Source organism: Delphinapterus leucas, chromosome 9 (assembly GCF_059928025.1).
Source record: "Delphinapterus leucas isolate spDelLeu-1000000601 "Yukka" chromosome 9, BTC_Dleu_Yukka2, whole genome shotgun sequence".
Lineage (NCBI taxonomy): Eukaryota > Metazoa > Chordata > Mammalia > Artiodactyla > Monodontidae > Delphinapterus > Delphinapterus leucas.
Genome location: NC_143137.1, coordinates 44,123,392 through 44,141,466, shown reverse-complemented (window position 1 = coordinate 44,141,466; position 18,075 = coordinate 44,123,392). Strand labels below are relative to the sequence as shown.

Here is an 18,075-nt window from a genome sequence, read left to right as displayed (position 1 = left end):
TTTTAATAGATGAAGATAAATGAGTATTTTTTGTGTGTTACCCACTTTATGGTCATTTAAAAGCATAAGGACTGAAATTTTAAAATCTTTTTTTTAATACATATAAATTATTTTTGGCTGCGTTGGGTCTTGGTTGCTGCGCGTGGGCTTTCTCTAGTTGCGGCGAGCGGGGGCTACTCTTCATTGCAGTGCGCGGACTTCTCATTGTGGTGGCTTCTCTTGTTGCAGAGCACGGGCTCTAGGCACGTGGGCTTCAGTAGTTGTGGCGTGCAGGTTCAGTAGTTGTGGCTCGTGGATTCTAGAATGCAGGTTCAGTCGTTGTGGCCCACGGGCTTAGTTTCTCTGCAGCATGTGGGATCTTCCTGGACCAGGGCTCGAACCCGTGTCCCCTGCATTGGCTGGCAGATTCTTAACCGCTGTGCCACCAAGGAAGTCCCTGAAATTTTAAAATCTTATATTTTACAACTTTTAAAGTGTGTTTTTCTATTAGTGATAGATCCTGCATTTTGAGACTCGAAGTTTAAAACATTTTTATTTTGTGTGCCATTAATTCCACTCCTTTGAGCATCTGGGCTTAATGAATACTTAGAATTTTTCTTCTTGGGTCTCCTTGGAAATGAAGGATACTAGTCACTACTCCTGGTTGGGAAAATGTTTTTTTTGTTTCCTTTTAAATTATCAGGTTAAATTCTGTGACTATTCTCCCTTGAAGAGCAGATTGTATTTCCAAGGTTTCTGATACAATTCTTAGGGAATGCAGAATGGGTTTCCTAAATGGACAATGTTGTTTATGGGAGCTGTGTCTCAGCTCATAAAAGCCTGCATGTCAGAAAGCCAGAGTATGTACTGAAGTATAGTAGAAGGTGCTAGAAAACTGAAATGCTCCGCACAACAGACAGAAGAATGTAACTTACAACTTGACAGCTGAAAACATAGCTCATGTCTGCATAGCCCCAGCAGGAGTAAGTCAAGTTTCAGTCACAAAACCACTTGCTGTGGGTGAGGTGCTGTCGGGGCTCCAGGAGACAAGAGGAGATCTGATAAAAAAATTTGATAGTGAAAAATGTGATGAGTGTCTTGAGAGGTCCAGTAAAGTGCCATGGCAGTCCTTTCAGCTAGGACAATCAGAGAAGGCTTCCTGTAGGAGGTGGCATTCACACTGCTTCTTGAGTGAAGATGGTAGGATTTTGAGTAGAGACAGTAAAGATAAGAGCAGATTTTCAGTCCACCCTAGGCAGGGCCTGTGGCCTGTGATGCAGAAGAGCAGGTCAGTGAGTATAGGCCTAGGAAGGGTTATGGAGTGATGACAGAGGAGAAAGAAGGAAGAGAACAGTCTTTGGGGATGCTAAAGCCAGAAGGAACCTGAGAAGTATAGAAACCACCGGAGATCACTCTTGGTGAGAATACAAGGATTAAGGAAAAGAGTGAGGAGGGGGGAAATCCCTGCCAATACAGGAAGGAAAAGAAGTACCTGTAAGGGGTCATCTGTATGTTGAGGACTTCTGTTGGATGAGGTGGCTGCCTTCCCAGGGTCAGGAGTATGAAATACTTTCCATCAAGTAAGCTGGAAAGTTTTGGAAAGTGCAATTGCCTTTATATCAGCTTCACAAAACAAAGCATTTCGAACAGAAACATCAAGTTGTTTTCTTTGGGGACCAAAAGGTACTTTATCCACTTTCAAGCTGTGACAGATATCAAGGCCAAGCATAGTGTTGATTAAAATCAACTATTTCACTTGATCTATGTGGTTTCATAAGTATATACATAGTTAAAATCAAATTGTACACATAAGACATATTTTTAAAATTTTTAATCATAAAAACCCCAACCATTTCAAACTGTAATTTGTTTCTGGAGTTAGGTAGGCATGGTCAATGGAAGGAATATGGTTTCCATTTTTCAGGCACATCTTTCAAGAAAACTGCAAACCCAGAAAGCCCGGTGTCTCTGACAAGTGAAAATTACCAAAAAAAAGTGCCTGCGTTTTCATTTTGCTAGACTTTGGCAACAGTAATCAGCATCAGTCTTTGCTTTTGCTCAGGGCTCTGTAGCTTACAAGTTAGGGTCTCATAAATTGGATGTAGACAGGCCTGGGTTTGAAATCCAGCACCCACACTTGCTTATTACTCACCATCTCTGAACCTTGGGTTTCCCGTGGGTGCAGTGGGTTTAGATGACGAATGTGTTGTCAATGCATTTATTTGTGTTCATATTTGTTTATTGTCCATCTTCCCCTATAGAAAGTGAGGAGGGATTTCTTTCTGATTTATTCACTCCTGTGTCTTCAGGGACTAGAACAGTGCCTGGGACGTAGTAAGCCCTTAGTAAACATTGGATGCATGGACAGTTCTGATTTGTGACTTTGGGAGAAGGGAGAAGATATATGTAACTGGAAGGTGAAAGGTCACAATCCACAGACAGGTGAAAGGAAAATGAAGAAAATGGTGTGAATTCCTAAGGTTCGAGGAGGAGGGACCAGAAATGAACAGCATAATTGGATATAAAAGGAAAGTGTGAATTTCCTAAGCACAAGCAAGGGCAGTGTATCTGATACGCAGTTAGCTTTGAATACACATTTGCTTTCAACAATTTTAAATTCTTTATAAATTAACAACTGAAGAGATTCAAATGAATTTTTATCCAATGTGTAAGGTATAAAGGAAAACAATAAAATGAACGCTCCACCACCCGATTTAAGATGGTGTTTCTCATCCCTCTAGGCTGGGAGAGAGATGGGAAGAGGAGAGAGGAAAGGCCCAAGGAAGCACGTGGGCCGCCTCCCTCACGGCCGCCTCCCTTGGGTTCCAATTGCTACCTCAGTTTCCCTTACTTACTAGGAGAGGATGTCTGTACAGAGAACCCCAAAAGCTGAAGGCAGAATACAGTCCTAGACTGTTATGTGACCTTGGGCATGTTAAAAAAAGAATTCTCTGGGCCTATGTTCTGAATAAAAGAAAGGAGGTAGATTGGTGGTTTTCAAATCCTCTCTTAGGTGGGAAGCTGCTCCAGCAAAATCCTCCCGGATGATGTGACTGAAGAGGATGCCTTCCCCAGCACTTGACTGTTTATTCCTTCCTTATTTAGGTCTCCATGACACAGTGCTTCCTGTACTGTATCGAGTTCCTGCACACTCCAGCGGAGTTCTTCTTTGAGTGTGTGTGAATGTTAAGCTAACGCTTATTTCATTGCTTTCAATGAGATGCACTTTTAAGGAGTGTCAAAAACGCAGGCATGAACATTTTTATGACCCTGTACCTTCATCAGGAGAGCGTCCAACTCAATGTAAACGGACTTAATCCCCCCCCCAAGCCTGCTTGGCATTCCATTCCTAAGAGTTAATATCAAGGAAATAATCCAAAAGGCAAAAAAAAGAAAAAAGCCATGTACATGGAGTTCTTTGTCATAGCATTTTTCATTATAGTGAAAAATGAAAAACTGGGAACAACCAACAGAGGAGGACTGAGTTATGATGCTTCAGTGTTATACTAGTGAATGCGATGTTCATTGTCACATTTGACAGCTACCGGAACAATCACTGTGGAAACTGGGGTAACGAGGAGAAGAGGAAAATGCAGGATCTACTGAAGTATACAGAGGAAGCAGGAGGCCAGCTTGCTTCCCCTGCGTTTTTTCTTCCTCTTTCCTATATCTTTTCTCAGTTTCTCCCACGTTGCTATGGGAACATGGAAAAATGAGTTGATATATGAGGTCAATAACACAATGGTGATTTTCTGCTTCTGAACTGTGCCAGGGCACAGAATACAAGCACACTGCATGGGAATTAGCGCCCTCAGGCCTTCAGTGCCTTTTTGCCCCCAACTGAGCCCTGAATGTATTTCTATCACCATCCTTACTGTTCCAGTTTTGTAATGAACTATGAGGCCTGGAGCACGGCACATAGTAGGCACTTGATTTACATTGTGACATGAACAAAACCTTCCTTTCCTTCCTCTGTGGTTGTGGCTTACCAGAGAAGCACCATGTAACTGATGCACTGAAACAGCCAGAGGACCTGAGAAAGCAAAAGAAGCAGTGCTTTCAACTCTTTCTGTCTTACAAAGTGCTTGGTGGAACTGTAAGAGGATATTTAGCAGCACAAAAAGTAGGCCAAGGGTAAGAAAAACTCTCCATACCCAAGAGAATTCAGATGACCAAATTAAGTCTGATCCAGAATAAACAGTTCTCATCTGGAAATCTAGCAGTTCCAGAAAGTACTGTCCGGGGGAAAAAGGCCCAGGATGTTGAGCTGCATAATTATGTAACCCTCCAGGAAAGAGGGAAGAAGTGCCATCGTACAGGGGTGCACGGGGAAAATCAAATGTGAGCAAGTAACAGTTCTCAGGCCTCAAAGAGGAAGACTTTTTTGCTGAAGAGAAACCAGGCCCTTTCCCATGAACTTGACCAGCTTCAGTTTTCCCCATCCTCACCCAGCATCCAAAGCCTAAAACAAGGTTGCTATTTCAAATCCCTCCAATTGAAATAACTTTCCAATAGTCATGTGAGTAGTGTTGCACATGAAGGAGCTCACCTGAAATGAAACGGAAGCTTAGTTATTATGAATAGGTCAAGACCATTCATGTTAGTATTTTATCAAGAAAAGCATTATCATTGTCCCCTTACAGGTCACTTAAACACATCAAACAAACAAATGCCAGATGGTAAGAGGAATTTAAAATATAACTTTCTCCCACAAATTGTAAAAATCCAAGCTTGAAATTGAAAGCAGGGACTGGAGGAGATATATGTACACCCAGGTTCATAGCAGCATTTTTCACAGTCATCACGGGGTGTGCACAACCCAAGTGTCCATCGCTGGATAAACAAAATATGGTGGATACATATACATACGGTGGAATATTATTCAGCCTTAAAAAGGAAAGAAACCTGATACATGCTACAGTGTGGATGAACCATGAGAACATTACATTCAGTGAAATAAGCCAGCTGCAAAAGGACAACTACTGTATTGATTCCCCTGGTGTGAGTTACCTAGAATAGTCAAACTCACAGAGACTGAAATGAGAAGGGTGGTTGCCAGAGGCTGGTGGGAGGGAGGAATGGGGAGCTATTGTTTAATAGGTACAGAGTTTCAGTTTTGCAGGATAAAAAGTTCTGGAGGTGTATGGTGGTGAGGCTGGCACAACAATTTGAATGTACTTAGTGCCACCGAACTGTATACTTAAAATTACTTAACATGGTAAATTTTATGTGTGTTTTACCACAACTTTTAATGCAGGCTTGATTCCACCAGTCCTTTGTTTAATGATGGAAAAGCTCCTCATTTTATGTCTTGTACTTTTACTGGAGGCTCTGTACAAGATATTTTGGGTAAATAGAGGACTCTGTTACATCCTGTTAAAAAATTTTTTCTTGGGCTTCTCTGGTGGTGCAGTGGTTAGGAGTCCGTCTGCCGATGCAGGGAACGCGGGTACGTGCCCCAGTCCGGGAGGATCCCACATGCCGCGGAGCGGCTAGGCCCGTGAGCCATGGCCGCTGAGCCTGCGCATCCGGAGCCTGTGCTCCGCAACGGGAGAGGCCACAACAGTGAGAGGCCCGCGTATCGCAAAAAAAAAAAAAAATTTCTTAACGCGTAGGAGTTAACCTAATTAATTATAAGGACGTTGTTCTTTCCGCAGCACCCAGGGTGAACCTATTCCAATACCTTATGCCTATAATGGTCGTGGTTATGCAGGTCTAATCCCTTAACAACAAACTCCGAAGACAATACTTCTTTTAACCTCAAGTGCAAATTAATCTTTATATTTCACTTATTCATCCAATAGTAATAATTATTACTGACACATATTGAACAATTGGATATGCTAGAAAACGTGCTAACAACTTTGACATGTGTAATATAAAGTTAATAATCCTATTAGTAGAAATTATTATCCCCAATTTTTGGAGGGAAAACTTGAACGAAGGTGAAACTCAAATTCACATCATCCATAACCCACCATGCTCAAAAAGACCATTCAACTCATAGAGACATAGGGGATCTTCAAGTTCAGTCGCTTCATTGTTGTTTACCTTCATTATGGAAATTTTCAAATACATACAAAAGTAGTCAGGAGAGTATAATAAACTTCCTTTTTTTAAAAAAAAAAAATATTATTTGGCTGTGCCAGGTCTGCGGGATCTAGTTCCCTGACCAGGGATCAAACCCAGGCCCCCTGCATTGGGGGTAGCTCAGAGTCTTAACCACTGGACCACCAGGGAAGTTCCTGAGCCTTTTATAATAAACCACTCAGCTTCAGTACTCATCAATTTTAGTCAATCTTTTTTTTTTTTTTAAGATTCTTTTATGTGGATCATTTTTAAACTCTTTATTGAACTTGTTACAATATTACTTCGTTTTATGTTTTGGTTTTTTGGCCCTGAGGATGTGTGATCTTAGCTCCCTGACCAGGGACCGAACCCACAACCCATGTATTGGAAGCCTTAACCACTGGATTGCCAGGGAAGTCCCCTATAGTCAATCTTTTTCATCTTTACCCTCACTTATTTTCCTCCCTCCCATAGAATATTTTTGCCATATGATTTTTTTTTTTTTTGGTCTGCGCTGGGTCTTCGTTGCCGTGCACGGGCTTTCTCTAGTTGCGGTGAGTGGGGGCTACTCTTTGTTGCGGTGCACAGGCTTCTCATTGCTGTGGCTTCTCTTGTTGCGGAGCACAGGCTCTAGGGCGTGCAGGCTTCGGTAGTTGTGACACAAGGGCTCAGTAGTTGTGGCTCTCAGGCTCTAGAGCACAGGCCATTAGTTGTGGTGCATGGGCTTAGTTGCTCCACGGCATGCAGGATCTTCCTGGACCAGGGCTCGAACCCGTGTCTCCTGCACTGGCAGGTGGATTCTTAACCACTGCGCCATCAGGGAAGCCTGCCATATGATTTTCTAAAGTTTTTATTTGGAAATAATTTCAAACCTACATATAAGTTGCAAAAATGAAAATAGTAAAAAAACCAAATACCCATTACCCTTTACTTTCATCTATTATTAATATTTATTGCATTTGCTTCATTTGTAGGTCTCTCTCTCTCTCTCTTTCTCACACACACACACACACACACTTTTTTGGGGGAACGATTTGAGGGTAACATACATCACAACGCTTTATCCCTAAATACTTCATTGTGTATTTCCTAAGAATAAGGATATTCTCTTATAGACCATAGTATAATTATTAACCTCAGTAAATTGAACATTGACTCAATAATTTTATCTACTGTACCATTCTTATTCCAATTTTGTCAATTGTGTTCTTTAGAACTTTTTTTTTTTCCCCCGCACCGTACAGCCTGTGGGATCTTAGCTAGTGAGAACTGAGGAGGCCTCGGTTCTTTGCCACATGGGCCTCTCCCTGGGGTTGCTTGTGTGTCCTCATAGCATGGTACTGGCCTCATCTAGAGCAAGTGATCCCGGAGAGGGCAAAGCCTTGTGACCTAGTCTTAGAAGTCACACACTGTCACCTCCACTATAGTCAACTCATTAGATGTGAGGGACCAAGTCCAACCCACATTCCAGAGAAGGGAAATTTAGCTCCAAATTTTTTTTTTTTAAGTTACAACTGTGTGTGTGTGTGTGTGTGTGTGTGTGTGTGTGTGTGTGTGTGTGTGTGTGTGTGTGTGTGTGTGTGTGTGTGTGGCTGTACTGCGTGGCTTGTGGGATCTTAGTTCCCTGACCAGGGATTGAACCCATGCCCTTGGCAGTGAAAGTGCCGAGTCCTAACCACTGGACCGCCAGGGAATTCCCTGAAGTCCCAACTCTTGAAGGGAGAATATCAAAGAATTGGTGGACATATGTTAGGACCATTACAGAATCCATTGATGATTCTTGCTTGATGTAATCCTTACTCAAAATAATGATTTCCCACCTATTCTGTATTATTTTTAAAGCGAATTCTAGCATCGTATTTCCTCTGTAAATTTTTGAGAATGTATCTCAAAAAATAAATATTTTTTAATATTATAAACTGATGATATTATCAAGTAGCAAGTCAGTATTCAAATTTCCATTTTTCCCACGAATGCTGTATTTTCTGAGGTACAATTCACATGTCATAAAATTCACCATGTTAAAGTGTACAGTCCAGTGGTTTATAGTATTTTCACAAAGTTGTAGAATCATCACCACTAGTTTCATCACACCTAGAAGAAACCCTGTATCCATTAGCAGTCGCTACGCATTTCCAAATTAATTTCTGTGGGTATGCCTCTTCTGGATATTTCATATAAGTGGAATAATTACAATATGTGGTCTTTTATGTCTGGCTTCATTTGAAACCATGGTGCAATCCACGTCACCTGCCTTCACTAATCAAGGTTTTAAGACTTTCAGGTCCTCCAAGCAGCTCGTAGCTTAAACAATATGTTTGCCCAAGGTGTTTTCCAGGAACTTGGAGTCAGCTGCCTCGGCTTCAGGTTGAGCCAAGAGTCGGCTCTGTCTGGTTTGAGCCGAGCTGCTTAGGACTGGATAGGACCACTGACCCTTCAGCTGGGCATATGGGAGCATCCACTTGTGACATATTGAACGTGCAGAGGCCTGCCCAGAACAATTATCACACCTTTTCCCAATAACCTTTCCTCTCTCTCCACGCCTCAGACTGCCCTGCTTCTTTGTTCTTTTTCCCATAAATACCTGAGCCCCTTGCCTTTGGGAAGGCAGATTTGAGATTTGTCTTCCCGTCTCACTTTGCTGCAAACCTCGGCGTCTCACCATTTTGACTTTCTGCGCATCCGGCAGAACAAACCTGGTTCGGTAACACCCTCACTTGTATAAAGTTTTTAAGGTTGATCTGTTGTAACATGAATAAGGAACTTCATTCCTTGTTGTGGCTGAATAATATTCCTTTGTATGGATTTACCAGGCTTTGTTTATCCATTATTTTGGTTATTACGAATAATTGCTTATGTATAAGTGTTTGTGTGGAGCCATATTTATTTTTAGTTTGTTTGAATTGGTACTGAACTAAAGTCTACACAAGGCCATTAGTTGATAAATCTTTCAAATGACCACAGGTTCCTCCTCTACAACTTTGTATTTTTTTCCAATTTGTTGAAGAAATTGGGTCATTTGTCCTGTACAGTTTTCCAAGATCTGGATTTTGCTGATTGGATCCTTTAGGCAAAAATAATTTAACATGTTCTTCTAACATCTGTAGTTTCATAGGTTGGTATCTGGGTGTAGAGGCTTGATCACATTCACACTTGATGGAGGCAGGAGGGCTGGCAAGATTACATGCTATGGCCTGTTACTCTACAAACATAAAAGTCCCAAACTTGCCTTAATAAAAGGTGAAAATGTTACTGTTAGTATATTTTATGAAGAAATTGAGCTTCATAAGTGGACAAATATGGGGAATTATATTTAATCAGTGTTAATTTAAATGATCTTATTCTGGTGAATGTGATTTTTGTTTTTTAAGGGAGTATGAAGCCCTTTTCAAATTCTCTTCTCAACAGAGCAGACTACTGAGTGAACGAGTCCACAGCGTGATCCATATTAATAGGCTTCTTGTGTTTAAGTCTTCACCCCTTCTTTCTCTTAATTACTGAAGCGCAAATTGCTTCAGAGAAATTTAAATACTAGTATTTGAACTTTATGCATAGTTCTTTTTTTTACCACGCAGCATGCGGGATCCTGGTTCCCTGACCAGGGATCAAACCCGGGCCCTCCGCAGTGAGAGCGCAGAGTCCTAACCACTGGGCCGCCAGGAAATTCCCTATACAGAATATTCTTTGTAGTTCCTTTTTATTTTTCAAGGGTGAACTGCTTTTTAATAAGTCAATATCTGTTTATACTTTTCTTTTGGTTTGGGTCATGATGTTTGATCATGAGAGCTTTCAATGGAATGTGAAATAGGAGAAAGAAAAAAAATCTGCCAAATGTGTTAGAAAGCATTTGAAATAGAAGTGCTGGTTCCTATTTAAAACACTTCTCTTTGCTGCATACACCAAGATGAGAATAAAAGATGCCTTAATATTTAATTTTTATATTGTTAGAGACAGTGGTTTTAATAAATTCCTATTTATCTGTTGTGTATTTTTAGTTTTTTGATGACTGATTTCTTCTAAGTGGTTTCACATAAAACCACATTTCAAGCCTTGTTTGTTTTCAAGTATACAAATGTATGTCTCAGCCCAAGCGTCTTTGTAAAAATAGGCATAGAAAGAAGTCTTTTAAATGCTGAACTGTAGTACCTGCTTGATTTATTTTTTTAGTCAGTAATAGAGGAAACTATTAGTACAGTTTTATCAGGAAGTTACTGATGTGTATGTGCGATTTACAGTGATTCTGTATGTGTTCCCCAGCTTCAAAACACTTGGAACTACTGCTGTGGTTTCTGGAAGGGTCAGTTGTTGTTTCTTAAAGTTACACCTGTGCAGCTTGGGTTTGAGTTTTTAAAGAATAGTTAACTTTTAAAGAAATTTCCTTAGCCAAAGAGCAGTTTGAGTTGTATCCATGGTTTTTGCTGGGTTAACATCAGCTTCAGTTAAATCGTTTGAATTATAAAGTAAGTATAATTATGGTGAAGAAGATCAGTCTCATTTTTAAATGCTGAATCACATTTTATTTCTTTAATTAATACAGTAGAAACATCAAAATTCAGGACCACTGAAATATGCCAACTTTTGTTTTGGGGTTGTGTGTGTAGTTGTGTTGATTTGTTTGCTTGGTTTTTTTGGTCTTTAAATTTATTTTATTTTATTTTTATTCTTGGGTACATTGGGTCTTTGTTACTGCGTGTGGGCCTTCTCTAGTTGCTGTGAGCGGGGGGCTACTCTTCGTTGTGGTGCGCAGCCTTCTCATTGCGGTGGCTTCTCTGGTTGCGGAGCACGGGCTCTAGGCACGTGGGCTTCAGTAGTTGTGGCGCACAGGCTCTAGAGCACAGGCTCAGTAGTTGTGGCACACAGGCTTAGTTGCTGTGTGGCATGTGGGATCTTCCCGGACCAGGGCTTAAACCTGTGTCCCCGGCATTGGCAGGCGGATTCTTAACCACTGCACCACCAGGGAAGCCCATGTTTGCTTGTTTTTTAAAGAAACTGAAACTGCTATATTTGCTAGTGAAAGAAAATGCTTTGTTTTGCTCTGAAGATTCTGCAGTTGTTTAGGTGTATCTTGGTGCATAAATTACAAAGAATAATGCTAGTTAAATGCCAATAAACTATTTTACTCTTTTTATGTGAAACATACAAATTTCGGAGGGTGATGGTGGCAGTGGTGCCTCTTACTACCTTATGTAAAACACTTGAACATTTTCATCAATATTGCCATCATCTGTTTAATATTCCCAGTTTATTTTCTCAGTCTGTTTACTTAAAATTGTATGGAATGATATAATCAATAAAATCTGGATTACACACACACACACACAAAGAAAGTAATAGTTCAGTTTTTAAAAATAAGTTTCTGTATTTTGGCAGGAACACAAATAGAATTTTTGACATTCATTATATTAGATGATTAATGATATTTCTTTTGATATAAAGTCCTCTTATTTAGGGTTTAATATTCCATATATTCTAATGAGTACACTTTTCCCAAATAAAAATAATTAAGAAATTTAAAATTTTTTCATGCTAGTGTTTTAATTTCTGATGATAATAAAGAAAAGAGATTAAATATTTAGTAGACCATTTCCAGGAAAAAAAAAACATTGACATACTTTACAGTGGTATCCCCTAGGAGGTTCCGTGGATCAAGAGTAAAATAAGTTCCTTTGCGTACCACTAAACAGCTGGCACTCTCCCACAGAGAGAAGAATATTTTCAACATGGAAAATATATGATACAGCATGTGCTTAGTATTGGGAAAATATCTACTTTCAAATACATATATTAATGTTTGTATTTCAATGTTTTTCCTCTAAAAATAATGTTACTGGTACAATGAAAAAAAACAGGGAAAAGGAATCACAATAAAAATGAAAGGGGAGGTGACACTGCGGGGCGGGCCCACAGGCTGCAGGGTGGACAGCGGATGCAGGGACGCGGTTTGAGCTCCTCCCCCCCCATGGCATCGTTGCCGCCATGACGGGCCTAGTGCTGCTCTACTCCGGGGTCTTTGTGGCCTTCAGGGCCTGCCTGCTCGTCATGGGAATCTGCTACACCAGTTTTGACTTGGGCTCCCGCTTTGATGTGGCATGGTTCCTGACGGAGACTTCCCCTGTCGTGTGGTCAAACCTGGGCATTGGCCTAGCTATCTCCCTGTCTGTGGTTGGGGAAGCATGGAGCATCTACATCACTGGCTCTTCCATCACTGGGGAAGGGGTGAAGGCCCCCAGGATTAAGACCAAGAACCTGATCAGCATTATCTTCTGTGAGGCTGTGGCCATCTACGGCATCATCATGGCGATTGTCATGAGCAACATGGCTGAACCTTGCAGTGCTACTGACCCCAAGGCCATTGGCCATCAAAACTACCATGCAGGCTACTCCATGTTGGTGGCTGGCCTCACAGTGGGCCTGTCTAACCTCTTCTGTGGAGTCTGTGTGGGCATCGTGGGCAGTGGAGCCACCTTGGCTGATGTGCAGGACCCCAGCCTCTTTGTAAAGATTCTCATTGTGGAGATCTTTGGCAGTGCCATCGGCCTCTTTGGGGTCATCGTTGCAATCCTTCAGACCTCCAGAGTGAAGATGGGTGATTAGATGATCTGTGTGGGTGGGCCCCCCCCCACTCTTATTTATTTGTGGTTTTCCCGGGACAGCTGGAGCTGTGCCCCTTAGGCTTTCAGGGGGCTTGGTGTTCAGGGCCCTCCCTGCACTCACTTCTGCTGCCTGTGGACTTGGAGGCACTGCCTGGCTGGACCCTCAGTGTGGCGAGTGGGCTGCTGATGACTGTGTGCAGCTTTGCACCCGTGTCCCACCTCTACCTCCAACCCATCTTCCCAGTGTTTGTGAAATAAACATGGTATTGGTCTGGGTCAAAAAAAATGAAAGGGAGATGTGTTATAATTCAGAAGCTTTAATTTTCAACAAATCACTAGCCTAATATATCTTCCTCTTGTTGGAGTTTTTATTCTTACTGTTGCTCATACTGCCCTCTCTCTGCTCAGTGGTTTTTGGTTCATTTTTAATTTTTTGCGGCCTCATCTATCTCTACCCAGCCAGACCTGAGAACTGATTCCAGGGAGCCTCGATGCTGAGTCACAGTGGAACACACGTTTGCAGTTAGCTCTTGCACACTTGCCCTTGGGCGTCAGGCCCCTGTGGCCCACCAGGCCATATTCCTGGGACCAGAGGTTTGCCCACACTGTGCGATTGACAAGGAGGTTTGAATGGTGGTTACAGTGCCTGCTGTCCTTGTGGGTCCAGCAGTCAAGAATCCCAGGTGTCTCCCATCCCATGGAGCAGTAGTCAGACCTGGTCAATGGTTCTTGTTGACTAGTGGGCTGCAGAGTCATTTAATGTGACTCTAATAGTCTTTGATAGCTTTCTTTATATCTGGTATAATAAGATATTCTAGGTTCCTCGTACATTTCTTCTTTCTTTTTTTTGCAATTGAAGTTATTCTTTTTTTAATTTAATTTTTATTTTATATTGGAGTATAGTTGATTTACAATGTTGTGTTAGTTTCAGGTGTACAGAAAAGTGATTCAGTTATACATATACATATTTCCATTCTTTTTCAGATTCTTTTCTCATATAGGTTATTACAGAATATTGAGTAAAGTTCCCTGTGCTATACAGCAGGTCCTTGTTGATTTATCTTTTTTTTTTTTTTGGCCATGGCTCACGGGCCTAGCCACTCCACGGCATTGTGGGATGTTTCTGGACCGGGGCACGAACCCGCGTCCCCTGCATCGGCAGGCAGACTCTCAACCACTGCGCCACCAGGGAAGCCCGATTTATCTATTTTATTTATAGTACTGTGTATATGTTAATCCCAAACTCCTAATTTATCCCTCTCCCCTCCCACCTTTCCCCTTTGGTAACCATAAGTTTGTTTTTGAAGTCTGTAGGTCTGTTTTTGTTTTGTAAATAAGTTCATTTGTATCATTTGTTTAGATTCCACATATAAGTGACATCATATGATATTTGTCTTTGTCTGACTGACTTCACTTAGTATGATAATCTCTAGGTCCATTCATGTTGCTGCAAATGGTATTATTTCATTCTTTTTTATGGCTGAGTAATATTCCAGTGTGTGTGTGTGTGTGTGTGTGTGTGTGTGTATCACATCTTGTCTATCCATTCCTGTGTTGATGGACATTTAGGTTGCTTCCATGTCTTGGATATTGTAAATAGTGCTGCAATGAAACATCGGGGTGCATGTATCTTTTGTAATTATGGTTTACTCCAGATATATGCCCAGGAGAGGGATTACTGGATCATATATGCTAGTTCTATTTTTAGTTTTTTAAGGAACCCCTATGCTGTTCTCCATAGTGGTTGTACCAATTTACATTCCCACCAACAGTGTAGGAGGGTTCCCTTTTCTCCACACCCTCTCCAGCATTTATTGTTTGTAAACTTTTTGATGATGGCCCTTCTGACCAGTGTGAAGTGATACCTCACTGTAGTTTTTCTTTTTTTTTTTTTTTTTGCGGTACGCGGGCCTCTCACTGCTGTGGCCTCTCCTGTTGCGGAGCACAGGCTCCGGACGTGCAGGCTCAGTGCCCATGGCTCACGGGCCTGGCCGCTCCACGGCTTGTGGGATCTTCCCAGACCAGGGCATGAACCCGTGTCCTCTGCATCGGCAGACAGACTCTCAACCACTGTGCCACCAGGGAAGCCCTCACTGTAGTTTTGATTTGCATTTCTCTAATAATTAGGGATGTTGAGCATCTTGTCATGTGATTTTGGCCATCTGTATGTCTTCTTTGGAGAAACGTCTATTTAGATCTTTTGTCCATTTTTTTGATTGGGTTTTTTTTTTTTTGATATTGAGCTGTTTGTATATGTTGGAGATTAATCCCTTGTTGGTTGCATTGTTCGCAAATATTTTCTCCCATTCTGAGGATTGTCTTTTCATTTTATTTATAGTTTCCTTTGCTGTGCAGAAGCTTTTAAGTTTAATTAGGTCCCATTTGTTTATTTTTGTTTTTATTTTCATTACTCTAGGAAGTGGATCCAAAAAGATATTGCTGCAATTTATGTCAAAGAGTGCCCTAAGTTTTCGTCTAAGAGTTTTAAATAGTATTCGGTCTTACATTTAAGTCTTTAATCCATTTTGAGTTTATTTTGTGTATGGTGTTAGAGAATGTTCTAATTTCATTCTTTTACATGTAGCTGTCCAGTTTTCCCAGCACCACTTATTGAAGTGATTGTCTTTTCTCCATTGTATATTCTTGCCTCCTTTGTTATAGATTGACCATAGGTACATGAGTTTATTCCTGGGCTTTCTGTCCTATCCCATTGAGCTATATTTCTCTTTTTGTGACAATACCATACTGTTTTTATTACTGTAGCTTTGTAGTATAGTCTGAAGTCAGGGAGCCTGATTCCTCCAGTTCTGTTTTTCTTTCTCAGGATTGCTTTGGTTATTCAGGGTCTTTTGTGATTCCATACAAATTAAAAACTTTTGTTCTTGTGAAAAATGTCATTGGTATTTGATAAGGATTGCATTGAATCTAGATTACCTTGGGTAGTATAATCATTTTGACCGTATTGATTCTTCCAATCCAAGAATGTGGTATATCTTTGCATCTGTTTGTGTCATCTTCAATTGCTTTTATCAGCGTCTCATAGTTTTCGAGTACAGGTTTTTTGCCTCCTTAGGTAGGTTTATTCCTAAGTATTTTATTCTTTGTGATGGTAAGTGGGATTGTTTCCTTAATTTCTCTTTCTTATCCTTCATTGTTAACTGTATAGAAATGCAAGAGGGACTTCCCTGGTGGTCCAGCGGTTAAGACTCTGTGCTCCCAATGCAGGGGGCCTGGGTTCGATCCCTGGTCAGGGAACTAGATCCTGCATGCTGCAACTAAAAGAGCCCACATGCCGCAACTAAAAGAGCCCACATGCTGCAGTGAACATCCTGCGTGCTGCAATGAACATCCCACGTCCTACAACTAAGACCTGCTGCAGCCAAATAAATAAATAAATGTTAAAAAAAAAAAAAAAGAAATGCGAGAGATTTCTGTGTATTAATTTTGTATCCTGAGACTTTACCGAATTCTTTGATGAGCACTAGTAGTTTTCTGGTATAGCATCTTTATGATTTCTATGTATAGTATCTTGTCATCTTCAAACAGTGACAGTTTTACTTCTTCTTTTCCAATTTGTATTCCTTTTCTTTCTTTTTCTTCTCTGATTGCCATGGCTAGGACTTCCAGAACTATGTTGAGTAAGAGTGGCAAGAATGGACATCCTGGTCTTGCTCCTGATCTTAGAGGAAATGCTTTCAACTTTTCACCACTGGGAGTATGTTGTTAGCTGTGAGCTTGTCATATATGGCCTTTATTATGTTGAGGTAGGTTCCCTCTATGCCCACTTTCTGGAGACTTTTTATCATAAATCAGTGTTGAATTTTATCAAAATCTTGTTCTGCATCTATTGAGATGATCATATGTTTTTTATTCTTCAGTTTGTTAATGTGTGGAAAACGTCACGTTTAGTCACCTTGGAGCCCACTGCCTGGTCTCATTGTTTTCCCCCATCCCTATTCCCGACCACCCTTTGATCTCTCATTTCTGGAAACTGTAAGCCCGTTCATCTATTGTAGAGTAACCCCCATGACTCAATATTACCATAGTGCGATGTCATTTTGTGCTATTTTGAACAATTAAAAGACTTTATTTTGAAAAAAGATAAATTTGTATCACACTGAATGATATGCATCCCTGGGATAAATCCCACTTGATCATGCTGTATGATCCTTTTAATGTGTTGTTGGATTCTGTTTGCTAGTATTTTGTTGAGGATTTTTGTATCTATGTTCATTGGCCTATAATTTTCTTTTTTTGTGGTATCTTTGTCTCATTTTGTAATCAGGGTGATGGTGGCCTCATAGAATGAGTTTGGGAGTGTTCCTTCCTCTGCAGTTTTTTAGAATAGTTTCAGAAGGATAGGTGTTAACTCTTCTCTAAATGTTTGATGGAATTCGTCTGTGAAACCATCTGGTCTTGGACTTTTGTTTGTTGTATGTTTTTAAATCACAGTTTCAATTTCAGTACTTGTGATTGGTCTATTCATATTTTCTATTTCTTTCTGGTTCAGGTTTGGAAGGTTATACATTTCTAAGAAATTGTCCATTTCCTCTAGGTTGTCCATTTTACTGGCATATTGTTGCTTGTAGTACTTTCTTATGATCCTTTATATATCTGTGGTGTCAGTTGTATCTTTATTTTTAATTTTATTGATTTCAGATCTCTCCCTTTTTTCTTGATGCCTCTGGCTAAAGGTTTATCAATTTTGTTTATCTTTTCAAAGAACCAGCTTTTCGTTTATTGATGTTTTCTATATTTTTCTTTGTCTCTATTTCATTTATTTCTGCTGTGATCTTTATGATTTCTTTCCTTCTACTAACTTTGGGTTTTGTTTGTTTTTCTTTCTCTAGTTGCTTTAGGTGTAATTTTAGGTTGTTAATTTGAGGTGTTTCTTGTTTCCTGAGGTAGGATTGTATTGCTATAAAATTCCCTCTGAGGACTGCCCTTGCTGCATCCTGTAGATGTTGGCTCACTGTTCTCATTTTCATTTGTCTCTAGGTATTTTTTGATTACCTCTTTGATTTCTTCTGTGATCCCTTGGTTGATTAGTAACATATTGTTTAGCTTCCATGTGTTTGTGTTTTTTACAGTTTTATTCTTATAATTGATTTCTAATCTCATAGTGCATAGTGGTCAGAAAAGATGCTTGATATGGTTTCAATTTTTGTAAATTTACTGAGTCTTGCTTTGTGGTGCAGCATGTGATCTGTCCTGGAGAATGTTCCATGTGCACTTGAGAAAAATGTGTATTCTGCTGCTTTGGGATGGAATGTTCTGTAATTATCAATTAAGTCCATCTGGTCTAATGTGTCATTTAAAGCCTGTGTTTCCTTAGTGATTTTCTGTCTGGATGATCTGTCCATTGATGAAAGTGGGGTGTTAAAGTCCCCCACTGTTACTGTGTTACTGTTGATTTTTTCCTTTTATGGCCTGT

The 18,075-nt window shown here is 40.4% G+C and overlaps 1 pseudogene; it reads left to right on the top strand.

Moving 5' to 3' along the window:
- Positions 1 to 17,638, top strand: LOC149748395 (V-type proton ATPase 21 kDa proteolipid subunit c'' pseudogene; annotated as a pseudogene).
- Positions 17,639 to 18,075: the final 437 nt, after the last annotated feature.